Here is a 9,482-nt window from a genome sequence, read left to right as displayed (position 1 = left end):
CAGACGGAGGGATGAAAGGAGATAAGAGAAGAAGTGGAAAGGAAACGCAAGTGTTTATGTTGGCCCGCCTCTTCCTCCAGGCACCGGAGATTTACTTGGATGTGTGTGTAAATACGGGTTTGTATGTTGTGTCTGCGTGTTGGTGTATGCGTGAATGCACCTGCGTGGTGTGTTGGAGCGAGTCTGCAGGTTGGCTGAACCTAATTAATCCTGCGCATTTTGACCAGCCTACGCAGCTAAAACATATTTCATTGTTATACATAAACACAGAACCATCTTTCCATCTTGTGCATTCACAAAATGTCAAAAATGTTCACAAAATAAAGACATCACTTTTAACAGGAAGCAAAATGAAACTAAAAACCCTGAAGCTGCTGATAATGTGGCCTGCAGCAGAGTCACAACTACAAATGTAAAATACTACTAAAATAACCCCATTCCGCTCTGAGCCGACCAATAATCACGATAATACGATAATTGTCGATAATGCGATAATACTTATGATACAATAAGAATCAGATGCCGATACAAATTGCACTGTGTTGTCGGTTAATATCACATGGTGGGAGTTCACGTGAGGAGTTTACAGAATTATCTGGACACGACGTTGCTGCTCAGAGTCAACGTTGAAGAGGTGAGTTTCCAGTTTTTTAATCTTCCACAGATCCCGGCACGTAATACCACTGCACATCATTTTTAGTTGGCATTTTAATGTGCATGCATGCACGTATAATATTCTGAATGTATGACCCTGAATGAATAAATAGTCTTCTGCTATATTCGCTCTGCAGTGTAGTTCAAATGCGAGGCTAGCTGAGCTTCACAGGGACTCGAGCTGCAAACATGCGTGCATTTTCTGTCTGCCTCGCTTTTACGTAACATAAACACAATGGCTTGGGTTATATGTATGTTGACACATGCAGACAATAAAGTTATCACCCCCACTACCCCCCCCCCACTCCACCCAAGAACACTCACCACATCACACAGTCCCCCTCGCCCTCTTCCCTATTTAGGGACTGCGGTTCAGGGTCTACCCAGAACCATCACCATGACATGTTTCTTTGTTTCTGGTCCCCCCCCCCCGTTCTTTTCCTTGTGATCCTGACGTGCACCAACTCAACAAACGCTCACTTTTCTCTCCTCTGCCAAAAACAGTACAATCGTTACTTGTCCGCGCGGCCTTTGCTGTCGTCGCTGTGGCCTCAGTGGACCAGCGAGCCGGAGACAATGGCTCCTTCAGAAGACGCCCCGTGAGAGCATCTTCTTGTCTCAGGCGTGGACGATGCGCTCCAGACAAAAGAAGGGTTCCTCTGTTGCTGAATGCATCTGGATGACCTCTTTCGGAGGCCTTTTCTGGAACCTTTGGGTGAATCCTGTCAGAGCACCCTGATCATCAGTGTTAATCAACTACACCTCCCCGGACCAGGTTGAGTCAGCTCGACGGTCGCTGCATTGCCTCCATTATTCACCGGACTGAACATTCCTGTCAACATTATAGTTTTCCAAACTGACTCCCCTTGTAGATGACGTCTTCATTTGGAATCCATCAGTGGGCCGAGCTGATCACAGAGCCGTGTTTGTCTGCTGTGAGTGGCTGTGGCTCAAATTGAGCCCCCAACGCGGCGTTGTTTTAAAAATCATTGCCGTATGTGAGCGTCACACTTCACAATGCCTCTTGTGGTTTCAATCTTCTTCTGTTTTGTGGTTGTTGTTTTTTTTTTTTGGTTCAGTTAGATCATTTGTAGCTGAGCTGCCAGATGTGGATTTAGCACTCTGAGGTATAATGTGTTCATCATGCCTAAGCTAGCCTTGAGTCTTTATTCCCTCCACGTCCACTTGATTCTGAATCTGAATATCCTGCATTCTTAACATCGTTGATTTCCATCCCTGTACTCTGTGCAGCCCATCCCATGACTGCATGCTCCCACCCGTCTTCTCTCTAAACACACAGTGCTTTGTGGTTTTGGGTTTGATCCAGAATGAAACCCTGTGGCCAGCCGCTACTTAGGACGGCCGACGGATACGGGAGCTCAGTTTCCCTTTTCCTCATCGCAGCACCTTCATGACGTGCGATTGCGTTTCCACAGACGGGGCCCACGCGACGGCAATGGGACGGCTCATGGGAACCTCTTTGTGCAATACACCGAGAGAAAGAGCTGTCGGGTCAACCGAGGCCGGTGCTTTCTCCGCAGAAAAGAGGGTTCAGGGCTCGGTCAGAGCTGCACAGAGCCTGGAGGGTTCGGGGAGGAGGATGTGTGGGGAGGGAGACGGCTTCACTGCTCTGATGCAAAATTCAAATCCGGCCTGTGTGCCCCGCTGCAGCAAAGCAGCACGCTGAGTCATGCTGCCCCCCTCGCCCCCCCCTTACCACCGCAACTCCCCCCTCCCTCTCGCTGCCTTCACTGCCTCTTGACATTCTCTGTGGCGCCCGGGGTGAGCACACACACACGCAGGAACACGGGCAAACACGTGCGCACGTACCAACGTAAGCGAGCAGGCGCGCACTCCATGCACCTACACACCCTGAGAGCTTCTAGCATCCAGTGTGTAAACACACATGTGACCCACTTCAGTGTGGATGCAACGAGCGGCACGCACTGACTTTAACACAGAAAACACTCCCAGGTGCAAACTCTGTTTGATGGTGAATCCACTCTGTGAGTAAATACTGCTAACTAGGTAGTTTTAAGGTTCTACTTACGTTTTTTTTATTTACTTTATACTGCATCATTACACCACTTTTTGTACCTGGCAGTTACAGGAACGTGTTTATCAGGATTACACAACTCATCCAGTTCAGTGTTGAAGCTAAAGCTGTAATTGTTTTCCCTTTGCAGAGCGCTGATAAATAACATTATCATTTCACATAAAAGGTTCAAGTATTATCTGCTTTTATGCAGTTATTTACTTTTAACAACGTATTACCTTTGACTGGTTTAGTGCTAAAAGGCAAATACTTTTTCATTTCAACTCAATTTAAATATGGGAGTAATTATGCTGCTACCATTCTTTCATCGTCCTTGAGTCTCCTGTGATCCTGTTAAATCCCATTAACATGACAACGAAATCGTCTTTCCAGTGATTGATTGTCGGCCTTTGTGCAATGAAATCACCTCCACTGGCGTTTACAGTGTCAGGGAACGAGGTCGCGCTCCTCCTGCAGCCGCCTCGTCTGGAACGAATGAGCGTGCGTTCATCGGGCAGCGTCAGTCCGATGTGCAGCGCGGTGGATGGAGACACGGCCAGGAAGGATGTGGCCTCTCCTTTGCTGGCCCCCGGGCGCGCGCTCTTCCTGCCACCGCACTTCATACTGCATGTTCACGTTCCCTCTCGCTCATAAACCGACAGGCTGGCGTGCGCCGATAGATCCCCTCTGGTATATAAACGCGCTGTCTCCCAGAAATAGTAACCCCGCATACTTCACAAGGACTTTTATTTCTGTCGTTCCTTCACCCGAACGGGGTGAAGACGGAGTTTGGCGGTTCTCTCTCTGGGCTCCCTTCATAGACTCGATGGTCGGTGCGTGTCTCTCTCATTGTGGTGTCACGGCGAGGCAACACTGGCAGTGAACTCTGGAATCGACTCGTCACCCCGATGCAGAGGCCGCGGTCATGTGACTCAAAGCCGAGGGCCGCTGGGCTGGTTAAAGATGTCGACGGAGCATGGTGACATGTTTAGCAAAGTAAATGACAGCTTACTCAAGAGGAGCCGTGTTTAGAGAGGAGCAACCGGCGTTGTGACACAGGTGACAGTTTGTGTGCGAGTAGGACGCACAATAGCAGCTTCCCCTGCCAACCAGAGAGCGTCTTGTGTTGGAAAGGACAGAAACAAAACAGGGAACAGACTGAAGTAAAGGCAATACACCACTATTTAAAGGAACAATTCGCCCTCAAAAGGACAAGTTCTACATCGGTTACTCAGTGCTTCAATTCTTGGAGAACGCTTTTTTTCTTTTCCGCCAGAGTGAACGTAGAATCCAGCGAAGGTCTCATGAGCTGCAGTTATTTAGGGCTACACTGCTTAGTGGTGCCGTCTTTTTCTTTGTATCCATTATTTTTGGTTGTCATTTATTTGATTATTATATATTGATTCATTTTTTAAAGCGACGCAACAGGTCGACATTTAACATGTGACACTTTGCTCCACACAGTAACTAATAATATAAGTTTATTAATATACAAACTTTGCTTTTAATACATCTTCAGTATAGTTGTGTTTTTTTCGACCCAATAACTGCTTGTTCTGTAAACTTTAAATAGATTTCATTATGACATTACATAACATTTAGTGCTCTTAAAAAAAGCTGCATTTTGCATCAATTTTTCAGATAATTGTAAATAAATCAAATAGAGTACGCTGGCCTTTATGGATTCATAATTCCCTTTACTTTGTTTCTAAATCGAGCCCTATCACGTTATAACACCCGACTATTAGCGTCTTTATTCAGCTGCACAACTCACAAAAACTCCCTCAATCAGTCAGCTCCATGCGTGGACATAACTGCACGGCGAAAACAGCGCACGGTCCAAATGACGGGTTATTCCGTTTAATAATACACGGAAGAGGAATTTCTTACGGTGGTAAATTATACATGAAAACTACGGCGGAGAAGTGCAGAGAAGCCTGGTGGAGGTACAAGCTGGAACATCTCCTCCTGCACGAGGAGGATGATTTGTGTTCACGCCGGCGCATTGTGAGAGGGTGAGTCACAACACTGTTTTCCTGTCGAGTGCGAGGACAGACGAGGCCCTGAATTTTTAATAACTTTTACTCTGTATGTTCATATTTGTAATACAACTGATAAACGGCTCATATCACAGATCCCTCTCATCCTCGGCCTTGAGGATGAAGTCATAACTCCAGCTAGCAGATGTTCTCCTGTAAACACCCCAGTAGGATGAATGGGGCCCTCTACAGGTTAAGACGGAAACTTAACCTACAAATTGCAGCCACAGGACAATTTGCTGCGAGTGGTGATCAAAGTCCTCGAGCGCCATCGCTGTTCTGTTGTGCAGCGTGCGAGCTCAATGTCATGTGTTCACACGGTGGAACACCTCCAAGCAAATTTTAACGCCTGCTTTGAAGTTCAAAGTTCTGGCTGCTGTGGCTGGTGCCAGATGTGACCCCGGGGCCGGGCAGAATCGCTGAGCGAGCGCACCTTTGGTGGGGATGAGGTAAGGGTTGTGGTTGGCCTCGGGGGGCCGAGAGGTCCGCCTGGAACACAAAGACAAGAACAACATCTGGGACCTCGACGCGGAGCAAAGTGCTTCTATTAGAGCAGCAAAACAACGTGGACTGTGTCACTTCCGGATGCGGCCTCGTGGCTCCCGTCTGAATTTGATTTACATCGGACAGATTGTATCTGCAGCTTCGCTCTTCGGGATTGAAGACGGTCGTCACCCGAGGAGCTGAAGACATTTATTTCAACCAAAATAATTGACGGTTTTCATGCAGTGGCGTGTCCTGCTTCTGTCTCCGGACCCGCTGGACAGAAATACTAGTGAATAAGTTGTAACGAAACCTGCACGTTTTCTAACCTACACGTTCCCTTAGTGGATATTAAAACATAGTTTGACCCGTCTTTAGTCTCATTCTATATTTCCTGACAGACGGCGCCACCTTCAGGCACATATTTGCACGTGCACCTTTTTTCTGGCCCGCATTGACGTGCGGTTGACTTTGGGAGGTGGTGCTGCATAACTGAGCTTGAGTGAGTCAGGAATTTCTTTCAGATAAAGATCTCTTCTGAATTCAGGTAGATGGCACCAGTGTGTGTGTGTGTGTGTGTGTGCAGAGGAAGGAGGTGGGAGGAGGAAAGGTTTATATTTAATTATTACATCTCATGCTGCAGTGGAGAGACAGACGGTGGCACAAATTGCACAGTGAAATGTCATCACATCAACCGCATCATGTCGGTTGTGTTTTGTAACTTCCTGCTGTCTTTTTTCCTCATTTCTCATCAACGAATGAAATCCATATCCGGCAATTTCCAAAGGCATTTCTCAAGTGACATCACGTGAGGCAAACGTGTGAAGATGGTAAAGTTCCTCTTTACTCGTGACTCATGCGCCACAAAATCACTGTCTACTCTTTTTTTTTTCAAATCATTTAACACAGCGAGTGAGAGAAGTGGGCGACACCATTCCGCCCACGTGTTTCAGGCGTTGCGTCATTTCTCCAGGGCTCTCATCACCGACAACTCTGTACTTTGATGAAGATGGCCTCCTGCACGCCGCCAGCCACAGCGAGTGCGTTTCACTGGTCACGTCGGTTTCCGAGCCTCCACCGGATTTCACCACAGACATTGCGTGGGTCGCTGTCTCGCCCTCGGCGGGCCACGTGGCCGTAATTAGGAAAATGTCCCTTTGCCTACGCCGATGGAAGCGAAACCCCGGGTGACGGCGGCGGTCGGCGGGAGCCATTGTGTGCTTACCGAGCGTGACGTGACGAGACATTAGTTAGAGCAACAATATTTGCAAAGGCGGTGAGCAAAGGGGTTTGCATCAGTGTGATGAGAGAAGGATGTATATTCATTTAACGGTCATTTCATTCACATGATGTGTGAATGATATTGTGTGTATTCTCTCTAGAAGCTTGTTTATTTAGGTTATATTCATTTGATACAGATAGCTGTTTATTTTCATTTAGTTTAGCACATTTTAGAAGCGGCTGTGGACACACACATGAGTAGACCGGTACCGGACCAGCATGCACTGGGGCGGGCTCATGGGTTTTTTTTCCAGAAGGGGGAGAGTCGGAAGAAGCTCCTTTTTGTTGTTTTTTTTGCTCGTTTTGTTCGGCTCAATAAATCACGAGCGACATGGCTGGTTTTGGATTTGTGTATTTGTGCCACTATCCTCATTTCATTTCATAAAGGCTCCACCTGGGATCCTTTCAGACGGTTCTTTTATTACCCAACATGGGGGATTATAACTAAAAGCTCCAGCAGGTTTCAACGGGGGATACTTTTGTTTCCCGAGATCTTCCTCTAAACCGTTTGAGTGCCCGGGGTCTGACGTGGGCCTTCAATGATCCGCCTTCGTCTCAGTGCTTCCTGCTGGGGACGGTAGACATTATTCAGATGCTCTGTCAGAGATGACGGTCAACCCGGGGGATCCTCAAATAAGCAGGTTCGCCCCGAAAGGGTCTCAAAGTGCTTTTGAAAGCGTCAAAACATTTTGCAGACGCGCCGACAGACGTGCTGTCGGAGCTCGTCATCGTTTACACAGCTTACGTGGCCTCGTGTCACCAGCGGATATTTTTCACAATTCTCGTGCCAGTTTTTTGCTGGGTCATCATCCATCAGGAGCTGACAGGCCTCCTGCAGCCAGACTCCAGTGTTGAGCTGATACTGGCAGCCAGGAACAAGTCATTCTGAGCGGAGGAGTAGAAGAAGTTTAGGATATGGTTTAATAATTTGATCTGACCTTTGGTCATCGACGTGTGTTTGTCGCGCGGGATTTAAGTTCCCATTTGGCCTCATTTCCCCACGTTGGTGTTGGGTTTAGCTCGTGATTCTGTGCAAAGGGGGTTTGGGTCAGTGTCACTTTTTCCAAATGAAACAAACATAAAGGCAATAAAAAACACAAAGCTCGACAGAAAACAGAGCCAGTTTCTTCTTTTTTTTTATGCTGCCTGGCAATAATTGACTTGTTTTGTTCCACATTGCGTGGTTTGTGGGAGAGGAGCAATGACTAACTCCATGCAGAAAACACAAATGTCGAAGTGGATGTGTAACCCGGGCTCAGGGTCAGCGGGTGGAGTTCTATGACGTGAAATTGTTTGATTGCACAGTTCAGACTTCGTTTCCTTCGTTTCCTTAGCTTCAGGAACACGTTAGGAAGCCTCCCAAAAGCAAAAACAAATAAGCTTTGGACTGCATTCGGGGTCACGGGGTTCAATAAAAAGGGTTTTGTGTGACTGTTAGAAGGCTGTCGACGTGCAGCTCCCGATTTTCCTGAGGCCGAGGATTTGTTTCCACCAGAGTGCAATTCATCTCTGATCAAATCTGAACATTTGGCTTCCGCGGTGGGAGCTGCAGAGTGCACCGCAGCACCCGTGTGGCACGAGCTCTGTTTTGCTGTGAGTATTCTCAGCATGAAGCGGCCAGGCGTTAGCTCTGTCCCCGCGGGTGGATTCCCGTGTATTCACTTACCGCAGCGCCGCCTTGGTGATGAACGCCAGATAGGAGGACACGAGGAGTCGTGCGTCACTATAACCGCGAATAAAGCCCCCCGGTTCGGAAAGGCTCAGCTCCCCCATCACCTCATTCCTGCGGGTCAGCACAATGTCAAACCCAGCCCGCCTGAACCGAAAGTGTTGAAGTGTACATTCAGGGTTTTATTTGCTGCGTACACAGGAACCGAATGGAGACGGATGCCCTGACCCCAACCCAGTGGAATGGAACATTTTGACTTTGCATAGGAGGCTCACAGGTGTTGATTAGAATATTAACAATGGTTCTATTCCGGTTTTCCAGTGTCAACAAAGCTAGGACCCTGAATATGAAGCGTTTAAATGAAATTCAGCCGTCGATCCGTTTATTATTTACACCTCGGCCTTTTCTGCCTAAACACGTGTAACAGTTATTCCGTGAGAATTGGAAATTGAGGCGAGGCGGCATTAAAAAACTGAGAAAATCACAGGCAGAATTGGTTCAGTCTTCCACTGTTAAATCTTTTCTGAAGGAAGTGCTTGACAGCAATATAATTATAAACCACAGGAAGTTCTAAAACTTCCTGTGGTTATTATATTAAACAATAAAGTATATCAATTAATTGCACGCTGATGGATTCAGCGGTATATTAAGTGCATTGAATATTTAAACTGAAAAGTCTCCACTCCAGGAGTCGGTGGTGACTCCAGATCGTCGGGCCTTTGCGTGATTCTATTCTGTGGCGGAAACAGATTTGTGAGGCAGCGAAACAAAAAAAAAAAAAAACATTTCATCATAAGGAGTGATGAGGACAGAAGAGCCGCACAGAACCGCTTGTGGCCTGAACTCGTGATATCATATCGGGACACTGTCATCAAACAGTGACCATACCTTATTACTGCCCCCCCCAAGAGGATCCTAGACTAGACATGATTCATACTTATTCCACCGTTTGGCCTTCATGGCAATTACTGACTTTAGAGTATTATTCAAAACCCAAATATTTATACCGTAAGCTATATACTGCAAAACAATCTGCTACGTTTTTCTCTCAATAAAGAATCGTGTGCTACTACATCTGAAAGGTGTGCCTCTAGAGTATTAAGTAATAGTTCACCACGCCACACCCACACCTGCACACCAGGAACAAAGAACAGCAGCAAGCAGGTTAGTGGGACCATCCTTAGACACTCAGCGTGAGCAACATGTTTAACCTGCTCTCCCTGGTCGGCAGCTGAATGGCGCGCCGAAAGCCCTTTTATTTATCATCAATTTCGGTAAACGTATGCAACCGCACGCCTCGGACGGACATTTGTGGATATCA

The sequence above is a fragment of the Gasterosteus aculeatus genome, chromosome 20 (assembly GCF_964276395.1).
Source record: "Gasterosteus aculeatus chromosome 20, fGasAcu3.hap1.1, whole genome shotgun sequence".
In the NCBI taxonomy this organism is placed as follows: Eukaryota; Metazoa; Chordata; class Actinopteri; order Perciformes; family Gasterosteidae; genus Gasterosteus; species Gasterosteus aculeatus.
This window is presented reverse-complemented; position numbering follows the sequence as displayed.